Genomic DNA, 25,981 nt, shown 5'->3' with positions numbered 1-25,981 from the left:
CCCATCACCATTCTATGGTGGTGGGTATAAAAAAGTTTTTAATATTGTGTAAATTAGGTGTTATATAAATTGGATTGATTAGGTTAATATTTTTTCCCGATTTTACTTTTCTTTCTCATACGAGTTCAAGTTCAAATCACATGATGGAATCTGATCGATTTGTACCAAAAACTTGCAACATTGACAACACTGCAACACTCAACATGCAGAGAAGAGAAACAGTGAATATGGCTGATAATTGAAGTTTTCTGCAATACTTGATATGCTGATGTTGTTGTTGTTGTTGTTAGCTTTTGCAAACTAATGAAGTCGGCTAACAAACTTCAATGCACTTCGCATTTTGTTCGCAGCTTATTCGTTCGTACACAGCCGGTAGACCAAGTAGGTGAATTTAGCAAACGGATAACAATTGCAAGTGCTACATATAAGAGAGTGTGTGTGTTAGTGCGATACATATAATATAGTTAGAAGGAAAACAAATATTAAATAAATTAAAATAATATTATTAAAGATATTACAAACAAATGAAGTGTGTAGAACATCAACAAGAAGAAAACAACAACGGTATATTTGGATAAACCAAGAAAAATAAACAAAGTGAAGTGAAGTGTTATTGAAAACAGATTTTCTGTCACAACATTTAATCATCCGGTTGTTCGTTGGGTCGCGCGCTCACTCGCTTGTCTAAATCTTGTCCTTTTTGATAAACAACTAAAAATAAAGCAAATTGTTTTGTTTATAAAGTGTTCGCTACAGTGTGGATTTATAATTATAAACAAAAGAATCTAGAATATTTCCGAAAATTTTACCCAAAAAAAAAATCTAAAAACAAAAACAACGCAATTTTGTTTAGTCTCTGGGGTAAGTACATGGAATGCTCCATAACTTGTTTCCTTTTTGATGAAAAGAGGCAGGGAGGGGCTGTAGGTTAGACTTAATTCCTCCTTTTGCATATCACATCACACAATGAATGGGAATAGGAAATCCGTTCTATTGGATTTATTGATTTTTTCCCCGTTCTATTATACATGAAACTAGTCCCACTTTGTTGTCGGCGGCTGGAGTTTTGTCTCTTGCAGATGTATGCCGATAGACAGACATGCTTATTATGATGGCTTTGTGTGTTTTGTTGTGTGCTGTGTGCTCTGTTTTTGCGCGGCTCTCTGTTTATGTATCCTACAATAGAACCGAATCACAACTGCTTTTTGTTCCTCCAGTCATAGGAAATGAAAGAAGAAGAAGAAGAAAAAAAATAGATAAACTCCTTTGCAGCTTCCATCATCAGTGTTGCCAGTATTTTTGTAGCTCTTGTGCCCAAATTATGATGTTTTCGTCCCCAAAAATCCCCAATTTAAACTTAAAATCCTCACAAAAATCCCCAATACATTCTTGACAAGTTAAAAATATAAAGCAAAAGGCTCTGTAGGAAATCAGTAATAATTTAAAATTAAAATTATTAGATCTTTGAAGTAACGCAAATGTTCTTTAGAATAAAGAAAAACATTTTTAATTTAAAGAAATCGTCTTTAACTCAACTGACATATTGAATTTTTACATTTTAGATAAAAATGCTTCAAATATACGCTAAGACTTATTTTAAGAATTTGCATATTTGGTTTAAAGTTTTTTTAGCATTAAGAAAACTGTTTTTACTTTGAAGTACTTGGCATAATTTGGATTTTGAAATTGGAATTTGTTAATATATCGCAAACAGAGAATAAAAATTCGATGAATGAGATCTGTATCCAATTTTAATTTTATCGATCCTAGATTTAAAGCCAGGGAGGTCCCTAAAAAATGTCTTTATTTTAAAGAAGCCGCATCTTTGGCTCGGAATTAATACCAAAATCCTTAAAGGAAGGTCAAAATCTTTGGATCCAAGTAACCTTTTTTTTGAGTGTAAGCTCTGAATGCAGCTCTGTGCTTTCAGCATAATTCCTTACATTTTTCTAACGAGTCGCGCCATTACCGTCTTTCGGCGTCTAAGCTTTGTTTTTTGTGGTTCGTTATTGGATTACATCCTTTTAAGAACGAATTATGAAAAAAGGTAAATATTGTCTCACAAAATTCAATAAAATTACGTTTTATTGAAATATTATTGAAAAGAAAAACTAAATCCTTGTGTTTTATTTAATTTATTTCTCGTTGCAAGCATTCAGGTAGATTAGTAAAATTTTTGATGTTTTTGTAGATTTTGCAAAGAGGTACTTCATACATTTTCTATAGAAATAAAATGTTGACCAAATTTTCTATAGAAATACATTTTTGTGAAAATTTTCTATAGAAATAAAATTTTGACAAAAATTTCTACATAGAAATAAATATTTAACAAAATTTTCTATAAAAAAATTTCGACAAAATTTTCTATATAGAAATAAAATTTTAACAAAATTTTCTACACAGAAATAAAATTTTTTACAATATTTTCTATAGAAATAATTTTTTTACAAAATTTTTTAAAGAAATAAAATTTTTACAAAATTTTTTAAAGAAATAAAATTTTTACAAAATTTTTTAAAGAAATAAAATTTTTACAAAATTTTTTAAAGAAATAAAATTTTGACAAAATTTTCTACATAGAAAAAAAATTGTGATAAAATTTTTTATAGAAATTAAATTTTGTCAAAATTTTCTATAGAAATAAAATTTTTACATAATTATACCCTTCACCACTACTGTGGTACATGGTATAATAAGTTTGTGCATTTGTATGTAACGCCAAGAAATAGTGGTCATAGACCCATCTTTTAGTATACCGATCGGCTTAGAATTAAATTCTGAGTCGATTTAGCGATGTCCGTCTGTCTGTCTGTCTGTCCGTCTGTCTGTATATGTAATTTTGTGCACAAAGTACAGCTCGCAATTTAAGTCCGATCGTCCTCAAATTTGCCATAGGGCCGTTTCTTGGGACAGAGACAATCGCTATTGGTTTTGGAAAAAATCGGTTCAGATTTAGATATAGCTCCCATATATATCTTTCGTCCGATTTAGACTTATATGACCACATTCTACCAATGCTTGGTAAATTTGATTGAAATCGGTTCAAATTTAGATATAGCTCCAATATATATCTTACGTCCGATTTTTGCCGTGATTTGCTTCAAATTTTTCACAAGGGGTACGTTTAATAGTATCGTTAAGTGTGTCAAATTTTGTTAATATCGGTTCAGATTTAGATATAGCTCACATATATATCTTTCGCCCGATTTGGACTTATATGGTCTCAAAAGCCAGAGTTTTGCCCTGACTTAAAGGGTGATACGGTCAAAATTTGGTCAAGGGAAAACGCGTGTAAATCGGTGAAATCGTTTATTTAAAAAATCAAATTAAATTTCTTTTTCAAGTTCAATTAGTATAAAATTCAGGAAAAATATTCAGTTAGGCTTTCGCTTTTCCAAATCCGAATTGCCGGGCCTCACGCTTGACACCTGCCATCAAATTGTGTACAGCCACCTTGTCCACCTTCTACGCCGCAGAAAGCCAGTTTGCCTTGAACTGCAGCTCGTCCTTAGCAGTTTTTTTGGTCTTCTTTAGGTTCCGCTTGACAATAGCCCAGTATTTCTCATTTGGGCGGAGCTCTGGCGTGTTGGGAGGGTTCTTGTCCTTGGGAATCACCTGCACGTTGTTGGCGGCGTACCACTCCATGGCCTTTTTACCGTAATGGCAAGATGCCAAATCCGGCCACAACAGTACGGAACAACCGTGTTTCTTCAGGAAAGGCAGCAGACGGAAGCTATGAAAATGCTGCTTTTCAAGCCACAGTTACAGATGGCTTGCCAAACCAGATATTTCTTTGCGAACTTTGACAGTTTTATGTGCTTGAAAATATCTGCTACCTTTCCTCTTCCTTTTGCTGTATAAAACTCCTGTCCCGGAAGCTGCTTGTAGTCGGCTTTGACGTAGGTTTCGTCGTCCATTACCACGCAGTCAAACTTCGTCAGCATCGTCGTGTACAGCCTCCGGGATCGCGCTTTGGCCGTCGTATTTTGTTTATCATCGCGATTTGGAGTCACTACCTTCTTGTAAGTCGATAGTCCGGCTCGTTTTTTGGCTCGATGCACGGTTGTAGACTATACACCCAGCTTATTTGCGGCATCTCGGAGAGAGAGGTTAGGGTTTCGCTTGAAACTACCGGCAACTCTCTTTGTCGTCTCAGCATTTTGACAACTGAAGAGTGAATTCCAAAATCAAAATAGGAGCAACATTCTACACACACACACCTTCAAAATGAGGGGTGTTCAGGTTTTTTAAATGCAAAATTGAAAGAAATACGTCAAGTTTATATTGACCAAATTTTGACCGTATCACCCTTTACTTCAAATTTTGCACAAGCGGTACTTTTAACGATACTATTGTATGTGCCAAATATGGTCATTCAGATGGTCGATTCAGATTTAGATATAGCTCCCATATATATCTTTCGTCCGATTTGAACTTATATGGCCTCAAAATTCAGGGTTTTGCCGTGATTTGCTTCAAGTTTCGCACAAGGAGTACGTTTAGTAGTATCGGTAATTTTGCCAAATTTGGTTGAAATCGGTTCAGATTTAGATATGGCTCCCATATATATCTTCCGTCCGATTTGCACTCATATGACCAGGGGGGCCAAAGTTATACTCCCATTTACGTGAAATTTCGCATAAATAGCAGAATTATTATTCTAAATATATATGTCAAATTTAGTCAAAATTGGTTCAGATTATATATAGCTCCCATATATACGTACACCAGAGTTGGGGAAATATGGTAGACTGTTACACATTTTAGGCCCATTTTCAATGGAAGTTTCCTCCAATTAACTGGATAGCTTTCGCCGATTTAAATTTTAATTCTAGAGATTTTGTAGAAGTTAAAAAATTGTCTCCTTATATAGCTTCCAGCAAATGTGAAGTAGTTGAGGTGGTAACACAAATTTTGGCCTAAATAGGGGTGAAGGGTATAATATAGTCGGTCCCGCCCGACTTTAGACTTTACTTACTTATTTTCTATAGAAATAAAATTTTGACAAAGTTTTCTACATAGAAATAAAATTTTGACAAAATTTTCTATAGAAATTAAATTGTGACAAAATTTTCTATAGAAATTAAATTTTGACAAAATTTTCTATAGAAATAAAATTTTGACAAAATTTCCTATAGAAATAAAATTTTGACAAAATTTTCTATAGAAATAAAATTTTGATAAAATTTTCTATAGAAATAAAATTTTAACAAATTTTTCTATAGAAATAGAATTTTAACAAAATTTCCTATAGAAATAAAATTTTGTTAAAAAAAAAATTGTTCGAAAAAAATCCCCAAATTTATTGAAATTCCCCACTAAATCCCCAAGTCCCAAACTCAGAAATTTCATCCCCATTCACGAAACAAATATCCCCAATTTGGGGAAAATCCCCAATACTGGCAACACTGTCCATAATCAAGAACCACAAAGAAGATCAACAGCCGCTGCTATAACAATGGAGTGTGTAAAAGTGAGAGAGACGGAGAGAGTGGGAAAGAATAAAGAAAACACTCTCCAATAAGCCGCACCGGTAGTTTTTTTCATTTGTTTTTGTAAATACCCTACAAACTCCCTCATTCCCTGTTATTGTGAATTTTACCAAGTCTGGTGACTACCCCAATGATACCTACTTTTGCAGATACATAATGGCGCAGATGTCTACACTTTGGTTCATCCTATACTTTTTGCCTTCTTTGTGGTGGAGGAAGATTATATCCCCTTATACAATAAAATCCAATTTAAATTTTTTCCATAGCTTACCTCCTACTGGCGGAAATCATATCCAGAGACAATCTATGATAGAAGTTTAAAAATAAATTTGGCCATGATTTTTTGATGTTGAATTTCTTGAAATATCCATATATGAATGAGCGACTGACACAAATAATTGGCATGGAATTGTATTGCAATGAGATATTTGAGAATCACTCTTGGCAAAGGGATAGAGAGAACCTGTTTCCAAACCAAGTACATATATAAAATTGTCTACATGTCAACTTTGTAGAGGGTTTAGTGATGGGTTTTCCATGACCTGCCACAATTCTAGGCCATATACACAATTTATGTATACCCATACAAATCTTTCGAGTTGGGTTATTATTTTCTATCTATGAGCTTTTTGAAGGATTACTCCCAGTATACCATATGCTGGAGATGTGAAATGTCACGCATTTAATTTTCAACATAGATTCCTTTCTCTTCATCTCGCTATGCTATACGTTAAAAACGGAGTAAGAATTTATAAAATGGTACAAATCATTTAAATTTTGTCGAAAAAAATGCTAAATTCAATCTGAAAAAATTGTGAATTTTTGAAAATATTTAAGGTCAAACGTTTCCGAGAAGCATTAGAATCCATTAAAATTTATAAAAAATTATAAAAATTATTTATTTGACAAAATATCATAGAATTGAATTCGGATCACACCTATAGAAGTGATGCAAATTCAGTGCAACGGCTGTTCAACTGGAGGACTTCCGTCCTATGACAAGCCCATATTAAATTCATCGCTTCTGCGTCAATTTTGCACCACCTCCGGATCCAAAAAGTACATTTTCATTACTTTTTTGGAGACGTTTTTTTTTTTTTGCTGGGTAATTATGGACCGATATGGACGAATTTTTGCATGGTTGTTAGAGGCCATATACTAACACAACAAACCAAATTTCAACCTTTTCGGATGAAATTTACTTGTCCAAGAGGCTCCGAAAGCCAAATCTGGGAATCGGTTTATATGGGGGCTATATATATTTATATATATAACAGGTTGGCTGATAAGTCCCCGGTCTAACAAAGAAAAATACATTTTTTTGTCAAAATTCGTTTTTATTATTCAACATAGTTCCCTACAAGAGCGATACAACGATTATAACGCCCTTCCAATTTTTTGATACCATTTTGGTAGTACACCTTCGGTTTTGCCTCAAAATAGGCCTCAGTTTCGGCGATCACCTCTTCATTGCAGCCAAGCGAGCATCCTTTTGAGGTCTGAGAACAAGAAACAGTCGCTGGGGGCCAGATCTGGAGATCATTATCAAGCCAAGTTTTTGATTCCACCGTTTGTGCATTTGTATGTAACGCCAAGAAGGAAAAGTCTGAGACCCATCGTTTAGTATACCGATCGTCTTAGAATTAAATTCTGAGTCGATTTAGCGATGTCCGTCTGTCTGTGTGTCTGTCCGTCTGTCTGTCTGTTGATGTATTTTTGTGTGCAAAGTACAGCTCGCAGTTTTAGTCCGATTGTCCTAAAATTTGGTATGGGGTCCTGTTTCGGCTCAAAGACGATCTCTATTGAAAAATCGGTTCAGATTTAGATATAGCTGCCATATATATTTTTCACCGATCTGGTCATAATTGGCGTGTATATCAACCGATCTTCCTCAAATTCCGAACATCCCAATATTTTATGAGTCTCGAAAAACTTGCAAAATATCATCCAAATCGGTTCAGATTTAGATATAGCTCCCATATATAGCTTTCGCCCGATTTACACTCCTTTGTCCACAGAGGCCAATTTTTTGCTCCGATTTAGTTGAAATTTTGCACAGGGAGTAGAATTAGCATTATGGCTATGCGTGTCAAATTTGGTGGAAATCGGTTCAGATTTAGATATAGCTCCCATATATAGCTTTCACCCGATTTACACTCATATGACCACAGTGGCCAATCTTTTACTCCGATTTAATTGAAATTTTGCACAGGGAGTAGAATGTGCATTGTAGCTATGCGTGCCAAATTTGGTTGAAATCGGTTCAGATTTAGATATAGCTCCCATATATAGCTTTCGCCCGATTTACACTCATATGACCGCAGAGGCTAATTTTTTGCTCCGATTTAGTTGAAATTTTGCACAGGGAGTAGAATTAGCATTGTTGCTATGGGTGCCAAATTTGGTTGAAATCGGTTCAGATTTAGATATAGCTCCCATACATATGTTTTTCTGATTTCGACAAAAATGGTCAAAATACCAACATTTTCCTTGTAAAATCGCCACTGCTCAGTCGAAAAGTTGTAAAAATGACTCTAATTTTCCTAAACTTCTAACACATATATATCGAGCGATAAATCATAAATAAACTTTTGCAAAGTTTCCTTAAAATTGCTTCAGATTTAAATGTTTCCCATATTTTTTTACTAACATTGTGTTACACCCAAGTGCATTAGCCGACTTAAATTTTGAGTCTATATATTTTGTAGAAGTCTATCTAATTCGGTCCAGAGCGAGTGATATTTAAATGTATGTATTTGGGACAAACCTTTATATATAGCCCCCAACACATTTGACGGATGTGATATGGTATCGAAAATTTAGATCTACAAAGTGGTGCAGGGTATAATATAGTCGGCCCCGCCCGACTTTAGACTTTCCTTACTTGTTTCACAATAACAAAAGTTGCTTCACAAAAGACACTCTACCTCACAAACTAATTGACTTACAGACGTCAAATTTTGACACGAATCATTTGAAGGTTGGTACTATATAAAAATAATATGCATTTAATACTAGCGACGCAATCTATGTGTCAGACCGGGGACCGGATCAGCTAACCTTACGTTAGCTAACGAAATTTTAAACCGTACTATGGACATAACTGTCATCTTGCCTATATATTCCAAATGGCAGTTAAGAATTTAATTGCTAAAATTTTTTCAGTTAAAGTTAACCGGAGAGAAGTTATTTCCATTTTACTGCCGATTCAAGGCAATGTAGGGATCTGATCACACATCATTGTTTGAATGAGGAGTCTTGTCTTGTCCCTGATCGAGCACTCGGTCGGTCGACCAATTTGTGTGTGATCGATTTATCTGAGTGCTATATATAACTATAGACCGATATGGACCTAGTCAGGCATGGTTGTTAACGGCCACATACTAGCACAATGTACCAAATTTCAACTGACTCGGATGAAATTTGCTCCTCCAAGAGGCTCCAAAAACAAATCTCGGGATCGGTTTATATGGGAGCTATATATGATTATGGACTGATATGGACCACTTTTGGCATGGTTGTTAAATATTATATACTACCACCACGTACCAAATTTCAACCAGATCGGATGAATTTTGCTTCTCCAAAAGGCACCGGAGGTCTAATCTGGGGATCGGTTTATATGGGGGTTATATATAATTATGGACTGATATGAACCAATTCCTGCATGGTTGTTGGATACCATATACTAACATCACGTACCAAATTTCAACCGAATCGGATGGATTTTGCTCTTCCAAGGGGCTCCGGAAGATTGGTTTATATAGGAGCTATATATAATTATGGACCGATTTCGACCAATTTATGCATGGGTGCTTGAGGCCATATATTAACACAACGTTCCAAATTTCAACTGAATCAGATGAATTTTGGTCTTCCAAGGGGCTCCGGAGGTCAAATCTGGTGATCGGTTTATATGGGGGCTATATATAATTATAGACCGATGTGGACCAATTTTTGCATGGTCATTAGAGACCATATACTAACACCATGTACCAAATTTCAGCCGGATCGAATGAAATTTGCTTCTCTTAGAAGCTCCGCAAGCCAAATCGGGGGATCGGTTTATATGGGGGCTATATATAATTATTGACCGATGTGGAACAAATTTTTGCATAGTTTTTTGAGACCATATACTTACACCATGTATCAAATTTCAGCCGGATCGGATGAAATTTGCTTCTCTTAGAGGCTCCGCAAGCTAAATCGGGGGATCGGTTTATATGGGGGCTATATATAATTATGAACCGATGTGGACCAATTTGTGCATGGTTGTTAGAGACCATATACTAACACCATGTACCAAATTTCAGCCGGATTGGATGAAATTTGCTTCTCTTAGAGGATTCGCAAGCCAAATTTGGGGGTCCGTTTATATGGGGGCTATATATAATTATTGACCGATGTGGACCAATTTTTGCATGGTCATTAAAGACCATATACTAACACCATGTAGCAAATTTCAGCCGGATTGGATGAAATTTGCTTCTCTTATAGGCTCCTCAAGCCAAATCGGGGGATCGCTTTATATGGGGGCTATATATAATTATGGACCGATGTGGACCAATTTTTGCATTGTCATTAGAGACCATATACTAACACCATGTACCAAATTTCAGCCGGATCGGTTGAAATTTGCTTCTCTTAGAGGATTCGCAAGCCAAATTTGGGGGTCCGTTTATACGTAAAAGTGGACCGATATGGCCCATTTGCAATACCATCCGACCTACATCAATAACAACCACTTGTGCCAAATTTCAAGTCGATAGCTTGTTTCGTTCGGAAGTTAGCGTGATTTCAACAGACGGACGGACGGACGGACATGCTCAGATCGACTCAGAATTTCACCACGACCCAGAATATATATAATTTATGGGGTCTTAGAGCAATATTTCGATGCGTTACAAACAGAATGACAAAGTTAATATACCCCCATCCTAAAGGGTGATATGGTCAAAATTTCAAGGGAAAACGCGTGTAAATCGGTGAAATCGTTTATTTAAAAAATCAAATTAAATTTCTTTTTCAAGTTCAATTAGTATAAAATTCAGGAAAAAATATTCAGTTAGGCTTTCGCTTTTCCAAATCCGAATTGCCGGGCCTCACGCTTGACACCTGCCATCAGATTTTGTACAGCCACCTTTGTCCACCTTCTTCGCCGCAGAAAGCCAGTTTGCCTTGAACTGCTGCTCGTCCTTAGCAGTTTTTTTGATCTTCTTTAGGTTCCGCTTGACAATAGCCCAGTATTCTCAAGTATTTCTCAGTTGGGCGGAGCTCTGGCGTGTTGGGAGGGTTCTTGTCCTTGGGAACCACTTGCACGTTGTTGGCGGCGTTCTACTCCATGGCATTTTTACCGTAATGGCAAGATGCCAAATCCGGCCAAAACAGTACGGAACAACCGTGTTTCTTCAGGAAAGGCAGTAGACGTTTATTCAAACACTCTTTCACGTAAATTTCTTGGTTGACAGTCCCGGAAGCTATGAAAATGCTGCTTTTCAAGCCACAGGTACAGATGGCTTGCCAAACCAGATATTTCTTTGCGAACTTTGACAGTTTTATGTGCTTGAAAATATCTGCTACCTTTCCCCTTCCTTTTGCCGTATAAAACTCCTGTCCCGGAAGCTGCTTGTAGTCGGCTTTGACGTAGGTTTCGTCGTCCATTACCACGCAGTCAAACTTCGTCAGCATCGTCGTGTACAGCCTCCGGGATCGCGCTTTGGCCGTCGTATTTTGTTTATCGCGATTTGGAGTCACTACCTTCTTGTAAGTTGATAGTCCGGCTCGTTTTTTGGCTCGATGCACGGTTGTAGACGATACACCCAGCTTATTTGCGGCATCTCGGGGAGAGGGAGGTTAGGGTTTCGCTTGAAACTACCGGCAACTTTCTTTGCCGTCTCAGCGGCTTCCGGTTTTCGATTTCCCTCCGATGCAGACTTCCTGGCTGTCGACAAACGTTCCCCAAACACTTTAATTACATTTGTAACGGTTGATTTGGCAACTTTTAGCGATTTTGCCAGCTTTGCGTGCGAGTAGCTCGGATTTTCGCGATGCGCGAGCAAAATTTTGATACACTGCTCTTCTTGCTTGGACGGCATTTTGACAACTGAAGAGTGAATTCCAAAATCAAAATAGGAGCAACATTCCACACACACACACCTTCAAAATGAAGGGTGTTCAGGTTTTTTAAATGCAAAATTTAAAGAAATACGTCAAGTTTATATTGACCAAATTTTGACCGTATCACCCTTTATATAGGCAAGATGACAGTTATGTCCATAGTACGGTTTAAAATTTCGTTAGCTAACATAGCACTAACGGAGCTTCATGAAAATGGAGGTTAGGTTAGGTTAAAGTGGCGGCCCGATTAAGATTCAGGCTCACTTATGCTATGGCCATACTGGGCAAATATTTGACAGAAATCAAAAATGAATCCGTCGCCATAGCTAAACCAGAAAACATATTTAGCTCATATGGGATATATAACATCACGGTAGGATTATTTTTCAAAAACCGTATCCACATATTTGGAAAATGGTTCTGGAAAAATGTTTGACATTCATTTTGGTCAAATATTTGCCTAGTGTGACCATAGCCTTAGACTGTTCAGTCCATTGTGATACCACATTTATCTAAAAGTACCTATTACATATGGGCACTTCTAGTTTTAACCACTGATCCTTCACTATTATTTTCTTTTGTTGAACCAACCAGATTGTTCAAAAAACATTAACAGACTGCTTAAGTTAACGTTTACCAGGTCCGTCAGCAATTTAAAATTATATGCCCCTAAAATTCGCTTACGCCTTACACAAAATGCAGGACACTCACACAAGAGGAGTTTAATTGATTCCTTTTCCTCCGCATCATGACAGCTCATATTGTAGTCATTATACTTCACACCAATAGTTTTTGCAAATTCGCCTATCAGGCAGCGACACGTTATAGTAGATATCAGAAGTTGATATATGACGTCTTGAGAACACTAGCATATCTAGTGTGCGGTTTAAGTTTAAATGGGGCCATATTTGCTTGGTGTCGTTACAACCCTTGCAATTCTCCCATCGAACATTTGCCATCATAACAGCCTTCTCATGCAGTATGAGCTTGCAGGTAGCCAGGGGCATACCAACAGATTATAGTTCCCCTGCAATGTGTAAGGTAGTCCCTACCTTGTCAACTCATCCGCTTCACAGTTCCCCGGGGGGTTAGTGTTTTTAGTTTGATTAAAACATTGATTGTTTGAAATAAATTTTTAGCTAAAAATTAAAACCAACAATTCCATCACTTTTTTAATTGTCTTAGTCTTCCGGGCTTGATTAAAAAGTTAATTGTATCAATTAATTTATTAATTAAAAATTTAAAAAATTTCAATCATTGACTTTTGTAAGCGTATAAAAAATTAAATGAATTGAATTGAAGGGTGTGACCGGTTGGTTGTCATGGTGAAAAATCACTGTTTTTATTCTCGATTATTATTTAAATAAACCTTAAACAGTAGACATTATCTTTACGGCCAAAGAGTCAGAAAGATAGGGCAGTCCTCCCCTTTTACAGCGCTCATTTATTGTAATAGCACAATAACATTTGGTAATGAGTCTTTCATCTCCATAAATTACCAAGTTTTTTTTTCTGGGTTTGAAAAATATTTCTTTTGGATATTGGGAGAATTGCAAAACTATTTCATTTGGATATTTCTCTCAAATAAAATTACTTTTTTCGTTCTGTGTATTATTGCACTTCATTTATCCCATCCCCTTGAGATGTCCCATTGAAGTTAATGTTCATGGAAACCAACGGAAAAGTAGCTAGCAACCACAGCTCTTGTAATAAATTTAAAGTCAATAAACAAATGAATCACAGATTAAAGGAATAATCAACAAATTTATCAGGGGAATAGACGATTAATTGTGATGCGATGATTGTGTGAAAAAAAAACTCCATGGACGACTAACTCAAACCACACCACTTGAAATTGAGATGCCCTTTCAATCGGTAATTAATTACAATACGTACACATAAAAAAGCCCCCTCCTGATCAGTATACTGACACCAGTTGGGGAATAGGGCACAAAGAGAAATGAAATAGAAAAGAAACAAACAAAAAAACGCCAGATAATAGAAAACTGCTGAACTGTTAACCATTGCATACAATGGTCAATGGACTTTAGAAGACAATTGGAGAAGAAAATACCATCATCGAAATAGAAATAAAGGCACATACAAACACTTGACTTGAGTTTTCCTTCCAAAACAAAAAAAAAGAGAAATTAATGTTGCAAGGCAATGTTGGGAAACCAATTGATCTGATCACACATCATTGTTTGAATGAGGAGTCTTGTCTTGTCCCTGATCGAGCACTCGATCGGTCGGTCGGTCGGTCAGCCATTTATTTATTTGCCCCATCTAATGGAGGGAAAAACAGTACTCTGCTAGTACTACCATCCATATAGGACAAAAGAAAAAATCATGGGCATATTGTGGAACGAAATGAACAAACAATCACTGTCACAGCCGGTCAACTGACAAACGAACTGATGGCCAATGGGGGGATGTATGAATTCAACCAAATTCAAAACAAACTGACAAACATTCATCACTGACTGTTGTTAAAGAACAACAATAACCATGAATAACAAAAAAAACACAAACCAAACACGATGATACAAAAGTACATTGTATTCTATGTTGCGGCTTTTCTTCCTGCCTAAATGAATTGATTTCAAATAGGGATTGTAATCAGAATAAAAAATTACTTTACGACTTTTCCAAAATTTGGAAAGTCGTCTTTTGGATCTTACGCCTTTTCAAAATGTAGAAAAGTGGAGTTTTCGATATTTTCAAATTGTGGAGGCAGTTTGGAGTTAGGGTGTGTGGGCATAGTGGAGTTTCGTGCAAGCTTCATGAGTATTAGGATGGGGTCGATCCGAAATTTTAATTACTCAACTTTATTACAATTCTCCGTGTTCACCTGGATGGACGTAGAAAGGTTCTGAGCTGATCCAGTGATTTTCCTACCACCTGCCTTGGATCTTATTCGCATGGTTTGGAACCACGGTTGCCACAGTTGATAGAATTCTACCAAAAATGGTAAATTTTTTACTGCTTGGTACATTGGTAGAATTCTTGATGGTTTGGTAGTTTTTGCAAATAGAAATGTTCTATAGAAATAAAATTTTAACGAAATTTTCTATAGAAATAAAATTTTAACGAAATTTTCTAAAGAAATAACATTTTGACAATGTTATCCATAAAAATGCTTTTAAATTACATTTAGAAGAAACGTTTAAACCCTGTTCCTTCTTCAATAGTCTTCAAGCAAAAGAAGTCTCAGATTTTCTTGATTCAACCTGTCAGATGGACCTACCCATTAAACCCTTTAGCATTCGAGAAGTGAAAACGGAGATTAGAAAGCTCAAAAATAAATCACCTGGATATGACCTGATAGATGGACGAGTTGTTAAATCACTTCCAAAGAAAGGAGTGGTGCTACTCACAGTAATATTTAACTCAATTGTAAGATTAAGTTATTTCCCTGATAAGTGGAAATGTGCCAAGATTATTATGGTACCAAAACCTGGTAAACCCGAAAACATAATAACTTCGTATAGACCTATTAGCCTGCTGCCCATACTTTCGAAATTGTTTGAAAAACTCTTCCGTAAGCGATTATCTCCAGTTCTTGAATCATTCAATATATTGCCTGATCATCAATTTGGATTTCGACAGGGACATGGAACTCCCGAGCAGTGCCATAGAGTGGTTAATGTAATTAGAAATGCCCTAGAGAAAAAACTATACTGTTCATCGGTCTTCTTAGATGTTCAGCAAGCGTTTGATCGAGTGTGGCATCAAGGATTGCTGTACAAACTTAAGCATTTGTTACCCTCACCATTTTATCTGCTTTTAAAGTCATATTTACATGAGAGAACATTCTTTGTTAGCATCAATGATATTGAGTCAGAAATTGGAAAAATTAAAGCTGGAGTTCCTCAAGGCAGTGTGCTTGGGCCTGTGCTTTATACAATTTTCACAGCTGACATGCCTGTAATGGATGAGGTAACATTAGCAACGTACGCAGATGACACAGCAATATTGGCGACTAATAAATGTCACAAAAGGCTACTAAATAAATCCAAAACCAATTAAATACAATGCAAGAATGGTACAAAAAGTGGAATAATAAGGTTAATGCCGAAAAATCTGGCCATGTTTCATTTAGTCTTCGAAGAAAGGAATGTCCTCCACCTGTATTCAATGGAACAGTAATAGAGTCAGCATACTCTGTAAAATATCTTGGACTTCACTTGGATAAAAGACTAACTTGGAATGAGCACGTTCGAATGAAAAGGCAGCATCTAAACATTAAAACAAAAAGAATGCATTGGTTGTTAGGTCGGAGATCTACACTAAGTTTAAATAACAAAGTTCTGCTCTATAAAACAATTTTAAAACCAATATGGACCTACGGAATTCAATTATGGGGTACTGCCAGCAATTCCAACGTAGAAATTCTTCAAAGATACCAATCAAAAACTTTGAGGCTTATTACTGGCTCTCCCTAGTTTGTCAACAACAACAACATTCACAAAGATCTCAACATTCCTCTTGTTAAAGACGAAATTAAAAAGTTTAGTAGTAATTATCTGAATAGATTAAGTTATCACTCTAATGTATTAGCAATTAATTTGTTAGATGATACCGATGAAGTAAGAAGACTGAAAAGGCGACATGTTCTTGATCTCCCTTTTATTTAAGTAAAGCTTAACTATCAATGTCATGTAAATATTAGATATTTTAAAGAATATATTGTTCGGTTCAATGGAGCCTAAACAATTCAGTTTAAGATATGTAACAAAAAATTTGCTTAATGTTTTGTAGAAAAATAGATTGCAAATAAACAGAATTATTAATAAAAAAAAAAAATAAAATAAAATTTTGACAAAATTTTCTATAGAAAATAAAATTTTGACAAAATTTTCTATAGAAATGAAATTTTGACAAAATTTTCTATAGTAATAAAATAATGACAAAATTTTCTATAGAAAATAAAATTTTGACAAAATTTTCTATAGAAAATAAAATTTTGACATAATTTTCTATAATAATAAAATAATGACAAAATGTTCACTAGAAATAAAATTTTGACAAAATTTTCTGTAGAAATAAAATGTTGACAAAATTTTCTATAGAAAATAAAATTTTGACAAAATTTTCTATAGAAATAAAGTTTTGACAAAATTTTCTGTAGAAATAAAATGTTGACAAAATTTTCTATAGAAAATAAAATTTTGACAAAATTTTCTATAGAAATAAAATGTTGACATAATTTTCGAGGGAAATAAAATTTTGACAAAATTTTCTATAGAAATAAAATTTTGAAAAAATTTTCTACAGATAATAAAATTTTGACATAATTTTCTATAGAAATAAAATAATGACAACATTTTCAATAGTAATAAAATAATGACAAAATTTTCAATAGAAATAAAATTTTGACAAAATTTTCTATAGAAATAAAATTTTGACAAAATTTTCTATAGAAAATAAACTTTTGACAAAATTTTCTATAGAAATAAAATTTTGACAACATTTTCAAGAGAAATAAAATTTCGACACAATTGTCTATAGAAATAAAATTTTGACAAAATTTTCAATAGAAATAAAATTTTGACAAAATTTTCAAGAGAAACAAAATTTTGACAAAATTTTCTATAGAAATAAAATTTTGACAAAATTTTCTATAGAAATATAATTTTGACAAAATTTTCTATAGAAATAAAATTTTGACAAAATTTTCTATAGAAATAAAATTTTGACAAATTTTTCTATTGAAATAAAAGTTTGACAAAATTTTCTATAGTAATAAAATAATGACAAAATTTTCAATAGAAATAAAATGTTGACAAAATTGTGACAAAATAAAATTGTGACAAAATTTTCTATAGAAATAAAATTTTGACAAAATTTTCTATAGAAAATAAAATATTGACAAAATTTTCTATAGAAATAAAATTTTGAAAAGATTTTCTACAGATAATAAAATTTTAACATAATTTTCTATAGCAATAAAATAATGACAACATTTTCAATAGTAATAAAATAATGACAAAATTTTCAATAGAAATAAAATTTTGACAAAATTTTCTATAGAAATAAAATTTTGACAAAATTTTCTATAGAAAATAAAATTTTGACAAAATATTCTATAGAAATAAAATTTTGACAACATTTTCAAGAGAAATAAAATTTCGACACAATTGTCTATAGAAATAAAATTTTGACAAAATTTTCAATAGAAATAAAATTTTGACAAAATTTTCAAGAGAAATAAAATTTTGACAAAATTTTCTATAGAAATAAAATTTTGACAAAATTTTCTATAGAAATATAATTTTGATAAAATTTTCTATAGAAATAAAATTTTGACAAATTTTTCTATAGAAATAAAATTTTGACAAATTTTTCTATAGAAAATAACATTTTGACAAAATTTTCTATAGAAATAAAATTTTGACAAATTTTTCTATTGAAATAAAAGTTTGACAAAATTTTCTATAGTAATAAAATAATGACAAAATTTTCTATAGTAATAAAATAATGACAAAATTTTCAATAGAAACAAAATTTTGACAAAATTTCCAAGAGAAATAAAATTTTGACAAAATTTTCTATAGAAATAAAATTTTGACAAAATTTTCGAGGGAAATAAAATTTTGACAAAATTTTCTATAGAAATATAATTGTGACAAACATTTCTATACAAAAAAATTTTGACAAAATTTTCTATAGATAATAAAATTTTGACAAAATTTTCCTTAGCAATAAAATTTTGACTAAATTTCCTATAGAAATAAAATTTTGACAAAATTTTCTATAAAATTTTTTATTTCAGCTTAACCATGCATTGACTAAACTACAAGTGTAGCTTAAACAACAGAGGAAAATAATGTTTGTCAAATTTATTTGGGCAAAGCCTTATAGACTGCAATATGGTTGGATGGACGCACGTTTCGGAATTACGACATTCCTCATCAGCATCATCTACTTGCAGCAAAACTATCAACCAATTATCAGAATAAATTCAGGCAGTTCATTAAACCCTACAATGAACCACACTTGAACCTTCCGAAAAAAGGTTTTACATGATAGCCGGCTTATGCCGAAACAAATTCGTACAAACATATCTCCCTTCCTTTGCCACTGTGAAATCATCGACTTGTGTGCAGTTGGTTGTGTTTATTATGAGCGTGCTTCCTCTTCTTTCCTCTGTTGGTTAAGCTACACTTGTAATTTAGTCAATGCATGGTTTTAAGCTGAAATCAAAAAAACAACAACAATGATTAAAGAACAAAACGAATGAAATAAAATTTTGAAAAAATTTTCTATAGAAAATAAAATTTTGACAAAATTTTCTATAGAAAATAAAATTTTTACAAAACTTTCTATAGAAACTAAAATTTTGACAAAATTTTCTATAGTAATAAAATAATGACAAAATTTTCAATAGAAATAAAATTTTGAAAAAAAAATTCTATAGAAATAAACTTTTGACAAAATTTTCTATAAAAATAAAATTTTGACAAATTTTTTTTTATAGAAATATAGAAATAAAATAAAATTGTAGCAACCGTGTTTGGAACGCAATGTGATCATCCCTAATTCTGAACATTGTGCTGCAATCTTTCCTTAGATCGGATTGTAGAAGAACCTCGTCTAAGAGCACACGCGGAGAAGGATTATATAATTTTTGGATGGGGTATATGGGACATTTTTGACGCTAAAAAAATTGTTTTCTCGCCAAACATAAAATGGTTGTTGAAATCAGATACATAATATCCGAGAGATAACATTGTTGCAACAAACATTTTACATGTTCACAGCCCAAGCTTATTCGCATGGCTTGGATGTAAAGAGAGCTTCGTTTTTTTAACATAATTATTTTTCTTTACCACGTAATATTAATTTATACTACAATTCTCCTTTGAGCTTGTTCACCCGGATAGACGTAGAAAGGTTCTGAGCAACTCTGGAGATTTTTCTACCACCTGCCGTGGAGCTAGATCGGAAGTTATTAATTTTAATTATAAATAATGAATAAACAAAAACAAATTTACTTGGACCCGAAGATTTGACCCTCCCTTAACGATTTTGGTATTGATTCAAAGTCAAACATGCGGCTAACATTTAATTTCACAGCTATTCACATAAAAATGATATTAGAAATGCAATTTATAAAATATACTTCAATGTAAATACACACACATTTTTTTCTGATTCGATCACGAAATTAATTGAACCAATTAATTTTTTAATTGAAATGTCTTCAATCACAGAAATGATGGTAAAAACTTAATTGAAGGTCAATTAAAAAATTAATTGAAAGTCAATTAAAAAATCAATTGATACTATTAATTTTTGTGATTGATGTTTATGTCAATTAAACAATCAATCAATCAATTAAATTTTTATTTGAATATTTCTTAAAATTCAATTAAGATTTTAATTTAATTTTTTTCTGTGTAATGTTTTTTTATACCCTAAACCACATAGTGGTCAGGGTATAATAACTTTGATTTTAGACTCCATAAAATATATACCGATCGTCTCAGAATCAGCTCCAGAGTCGTTCTAGGCCTTGGTGTCCGTCCGTCCATCTCTCCATATATTTGTTGTTCGCAGGATTCCGGTCCCAATTATTAACCGGTTTTGATGAAATTTGGCAGAGAGTGTTTTTGGCACAAGGACGAACGCTATGGAATTTGCAAATAATCAAATCAAATTTAGATATAGCTCCCATATATATGTACTGTCCGATTTCGACAAATTACGCTTATTTACTAAACGATCGTTGTAAATTTAAAATTCATCGAAATCGGGTCAGATTTAGATACAGCTCCCATATACACTGAAGGAAGAAATTTCTTTTCTGAGGAACGAAACTTTAGGCAAGCAAAGTTTTCTGTTGATGTTAAAAATTTTCTTCTAAAAGCAAATAAAAACGTTTAGAGGCAATCGTTGTCTCGCTTATCATAAATTCGGATTTACTTGATCTAAAAGAAAATAGTTTTTAAGAAATGGGAATTTCGTTTGTCTAAAATTTCATTCCGGAGGAAAGTATTTTTTCTTTGGGTGTATATGCATAGGCCGAATTTCCCAAATTTCTCCATAATACTCTTAGTTATTGGCTAATCTTACTCAAATGAATCAATCTTACTCTGTGTGGGAATCAAGACCCAGCCAATTCCATTTCCGGCGGAACCATAGACATAAAACTATATTCCATAACAATCGTCCACAAATATACAATAATCTTCATGTCGTTTTTCACCTCTAAATGTGTTTTGCATAAAAAGCAAAAAAAAAAAAAAACTTTGCAAAAACTATTACAAGAAAGACTAGAAATTAAAAAAAAAATAATAATTTGCAAGATATGGCTGAGTGCCTTTGATAGACGGCCAAGATGAGAGCACCAAACAATTCCACTTGTGAGGGGAAAAATACAAAAAATTCAAACCCTCAGTCCCTACACCTCAAACCCTTCGCTCATGGTACACATAGAATTTCAAACTATAACGGATGTAGTCAACCAACAATGAAGGCATAATGCTGAGAGTAAACTTGAAAGGGATTGCATTGTTCGATTAGGCCATTCGCCTTAGGGTCCAAAAACCAAATAACCAAACAAATGCAATAGAATTCAAATTCAAATAAATTCTTGCTTGTAAGCCTTCAATAAAAATGGGGTCAACGCACAAACACATCAAACTGCAATAAAATAAAATTAAATAGAAAAGAGACCTCTACACATAACTCAGTTCCTTGGTAATTGGGCTGGTTACAAGTTGCGTAGTCTTCGAGTCGAGTGTTTTAATTAAAACATCATTGTCGTCATTTATACTCTCTTAAGTTTCTTAAGAATTTACAACAATTATGGCTTTGAGAATAAAACACTATCGTGTTTAGTTTTTAAGTTTTATTTTATAAACACTACCATAAAATGGAGGTATAATAAGTTTGTCATTTCGGTTGAAACACTCCCAATTATTGATCTCAGACCCCATAAAGTGTATATATATTGTGAACACGGTTGCCTCAGTTGGTAGAATTCTTATGTCTGAGTTGATTTTGCTAAGAGGAGACAAAAATTTTCTATAAAAATACAATTTTGACAAAATTTTCTATAGAAATAAAATTTTACCAAATTTTCTATAAAAATAAAATTTTAACACAATTTTATATAGAAATAAAATTTTAACAAAATTTTCTATAGAAATAAAATTTTAACAAAATTTTATATAGAAATAAAATTTTAACAAAATTTTCTATAGAAATAAAATTTGACGAAATTTTATATAGAAATAAAATTTTACAAAAACTTTCTATAGAAATACAATTTTGACAAAATTTTCTGAAGAAATAAAATTTTGACAAAATTTACTAAAGAAATAAAGAAATTTTGCAAAAATTCTCTATAAAAATAAAATTTTGCAAAAATTTTCTATGGAAATAAAATTTTGAAAAAAATATAGAAATAACATTTTTACAAACTTTTCCATAGAAATAAAATTTTGACAAAGTTTTCTATAGACATAAAGTTTTGACAAAATTTTCTATAGATATAAAATTTTGACAGAATTTTCGATAGAAATAATTTTTTTTATGGAGATCAAATTTTGACAAAATTTTCCACAGAAATTAAGTTTGGCACAATTTTCTATAGAAATAAAATTTTGACAAAATTTTGCTACAGAAATACAATTTTGACAAAGTTTTCTATAGAAATAATTTTTTGACAGTATTCTCTATAGAAATAAAATTTTCTATAAAAATAAAATTTTGCAAAAACTTTCTATAGTATTTCTATATTTTGTCAAATTTTTCTACAGAGATAAAGTTCAACAAAATTTTCTATAGAAATAAAATTTTGACAAAAATTTCTATAGAAATAAAATTTTGACAAACATTTTTATAGAAATAAAATTTTGACAACATTTTTTGTATAAATAAAATCTTTGACAACATTTTTTATACAAAATTTTTTATATAAATTAAATTTTGACGAATTTTCTATAGAAATAAAATTTTGACAAAACTTTCTATAGAAATAAAATTTTGCAAAAAAAAATTATAGAAATAACATTTTTACAAACTTTTCCATAGAAATAAAATTTTGACAAAATGTTCTATAGAATTAAAATTTTGTCAAAATTTTCTATAGAAATAAAATTTTGACACAAATTTCTATAGAAATAAAATTTTGACAAAAATTTTTATAGAAATAAAATTTGGACAAAATTTTTTGTATAAATACAACATTTTTTATACAACATTTGACAACATTTTTTATACAAAATTGTTTATATAAATAAAATTTTGACGAATAAAATTGTGACAAGATTTTCTATAAAAATAAAATTTTGACAAAACTTTCTATAGAAAAACAATTTTATTAAAATTTTCTATAGAACTAAAATTTTGACAAAATTTTCTATAGAAATAAAATTTTAACAAAATTTTCTGTAGAAAAACAATTTTAACAAAATTTTCTATAGAAAAACAATTTTGACAAAATTTTCTATAGAAAGAAATTTTTGACAGCATTCTCTAAAAAAATAAAATTTTCAAAAATTTTCTATAGAAATAAAATTTTGAAAAAAATATAGAAATAACATTTTTACAAACTTTTCCATAGAAATAAAATTTGAAAAAATTTCTATAGAAATAAAATTTTGGAAAAATTTTCTATAGAAATAAAATTTTGTGAGATTTTGCTATAGACATAAAATTTTGACAAAATTTTCTATAGAAATACATTTTTGACAGTATTCTCTATAGAAATAAAATTTTGCAAAAAATTTCTATAGAAATAAAATTTTGCAAAAATTTTCTATACAAATAAAATTTTGCAAAAATTTTCTATAGAAATAAAATTTTGAAAAAAAATGTATAGAAATAAAATTTTTACAAACTTTTCCATAGAAATAAAATTTAAAATTTTGTCAAAATTTTCTATAGAAATAAAATTTTGACAACATTTTCTATAGAAATAAAATTTTGACAGAATTTATTATAGGATATACATTTTTAATAGAAATAATTTTTTTATGGAAATCAAATTTTGACAGAATTTTTTATAGAAATACATTTTTTAGTAGAAATACATTTTTAATAGAAATCAAATTTTGACAAAATTTTCCACAGAAATAACGTTTGGCAAAATTTTCTATAAAAATAAATTTTTTTGAAATTTAGCTATAGAAATAAAATTTTGACAAAATTTTCTAATTTTCTATTCTATAAATTTTTGACAGTATTTTTTAATAGAAATACATTTTTAATAGAAATAAAATTTTTTATGGAAATCAAATTTTGACAGAATTTTCTATAGAAATATATTTCTTATAGAAATACATTTTTAATAGAAATAAATTTTTTTATGGAAATCAAATATTGACAGAATTTTTTATAGAAATAATTTTTTTTAGTAGAAATACATTTTTAATAGAAATAAAATTTTTTATGCAAATCAAATTTTGACAAAATTTTCCACAGAAATAAAGTTTGGCAAAATTTTCTATCAAAATAAAGTTTTGGGAAATTTTGCTATAGAAATAAAATGTTGACAAAATTTTCTATAGAAATAAAATTTTGACAGAATTTTCGATAGAAATAATTTTTTATGGAAATCAAATTTTGACAAAATTTTCCACAGAAATAAAGTTTGGCACAATTTTCTATAGAAATAAAATTTTGACAAATTTTTGCTACAGAAATAAAATTTTGACAAAGTTTTCTATAGAAATAATTTTTTGACAGTATTCTCTATAGAAATAAAATTTTGCAAAAATTTTCTAAAAAATAAAATTTTGCAAAAATTTTCTATAGAAATAATATTTTGTCAAATTTTTCTACAGAGATAAAGTTCAACAAAATTTTCTATAGAAATACAATTTTGACAAAATTTTCTATAGAAATAAAACTTTGATAAAAATGTCTATAGAAATAAAATTTTGACAAAATTTTTTATAGAAATAAAATTTTGACAACATTTTTTGTATAAATAAAATCTTTGACAACATTTTTTATACAAATTTTTTTATATAAATTAAATTTTGACGAATTTTCCATAGAAATGAAATTTTGACAAAACTTTCTATAGAAATAAAATTTTACAAAAAAAATTATAGAAATAACATTTTTACAAACTTTTCCATAGAAATAAAATTTTGACAAAATGTTCTATAGAATTAAAATTTTGTCAAAATTTTCTATAGAAATAAAATTTTGACACAAATTTCTATCAAAATAAAATTTTGTGAAATTTTGCTATAGAAATAAAATTTTTAAAAAATTTTCTATAGAAATAAAATTTCGCAAAATAAGATTTTTAGATTAAGGTCAATAAAGAAAATAAGTGATTTAAAAATTAGATGACATTTTTAATTAAATATTTATAAAAAGCAATTGTTTATTTTTTTCTAAAATTTAGTTAAGGTCAATAAAAATATTAATTGATACAATTAAAAATTTAAATGGTTTGAATATATTTTTATTAGATACAATTTAAAAAAAAATGAAATAAAATTCCTGAGATTTTATTGTTTGTTTGTGAAGGGTATTTAAAATTCGATGCTAACCAAATGGCGGCTCTATTGACGTTTTTTTAATGTAATTTCTCTGTTTTTTTAGTTCTCTTCTTTATTTTTATTACTTAATAGTTTTATTCTTGTTGTTGATTTTGGTGTGATGCAACCAAATTATTCCAGCGATTGGGACAAAGACATGTCACTTAGTTGTTATTTTTTTTTAATGGAAATGAATTGAAATTGTTAAGTCTGACATAGTTTTCCAAGACATAGTCAGGCCGACCGCCTGGCTGGCTTCTTTATACCATCTACTACTACTACTACTGCACCATATTTCCAATCCGGTCTTGTTATCTTCCTTTTGGTATCGTTCCATGTAAATGTATGGGCTACAGTTAATGGACAACAAAGAGGCTAAACATCTTTGTTTTTTTCTTTTTTTTTTGGTTTACAACTTTATTTGTTTCTATCATCACATACTACGTGGATATACATAAAGGCTATGGAATCGCTATGGAATCCATCCATTCGTTACATGTGAGGAACAATTAATTGTATTTGAGGCGAAATAACAACAATACCGACATGACTCACTGTACAAGCAAAACAGCTAAATAAGTGGGCAACTTTTAAAGGCTTTTGTGGAGAGGGGGAAATACATGGCTTAATTTTCCACCCATACTTTTCAGTAGGGTGGCCTAAACTCTTTGTTACTCCAAAAAAAAAACTCTGTATGAGCGCATGTGTGTTGAACTAACTCAGTTGCGATCTGCATGTGTTTTTTGGAACGGAAGTAATTAACCAAATTAAATGCAAACTATCCTCATAAATCAAATGCAGTTCCGTTTGTTCTTGTTTGGTTTTAATAAAAACCCACTGTTCAACATTCTATAATTCATTGTA

At 31.1% G+C, this 25,981-nt stretch overlaps 1 protein-coding gene across 2 annotated transcripts in view; it reads left to right on the top strand.

Moving 5' to 3' along the window:
• Window positions 1-386: 386 nt before the first annotated feature.
• The window catches only part of Nrt (Neurotactin), a 127,905-nt gene continuing 102,310 nt past the window's right edge, over window positions 387-25,981 (top strand). For both annotated transcript variants that reach the window (XM_075307967.1, XM_075307966.1), the window contains exon 1: window positions 387-861. The gene's annotated coding sequence lies outside the window, so the exon portion shown is untranslated. The remainder of the gene's footprint in view (window positions 862-25,981) is intronic.

Source organism: Haematobia irritans, chromosome 4, assembly GCF_050003625.1.
Source record: "Haematobia irritans isolate KBUSLIRL chromosome 4, ASM5000362v1, whole genome shotgun sequence".
Lineage (NCBI taxonomy): Eukaryota > Metazoa > Arthropoda > Insecta > Diptera > Muscidae > Haematobia > Haematobia irritans.
Note: the sequence above shows the minus strand (reverse complement) of the source record. Positions and strands in the feature narration are given on the sequence as shown.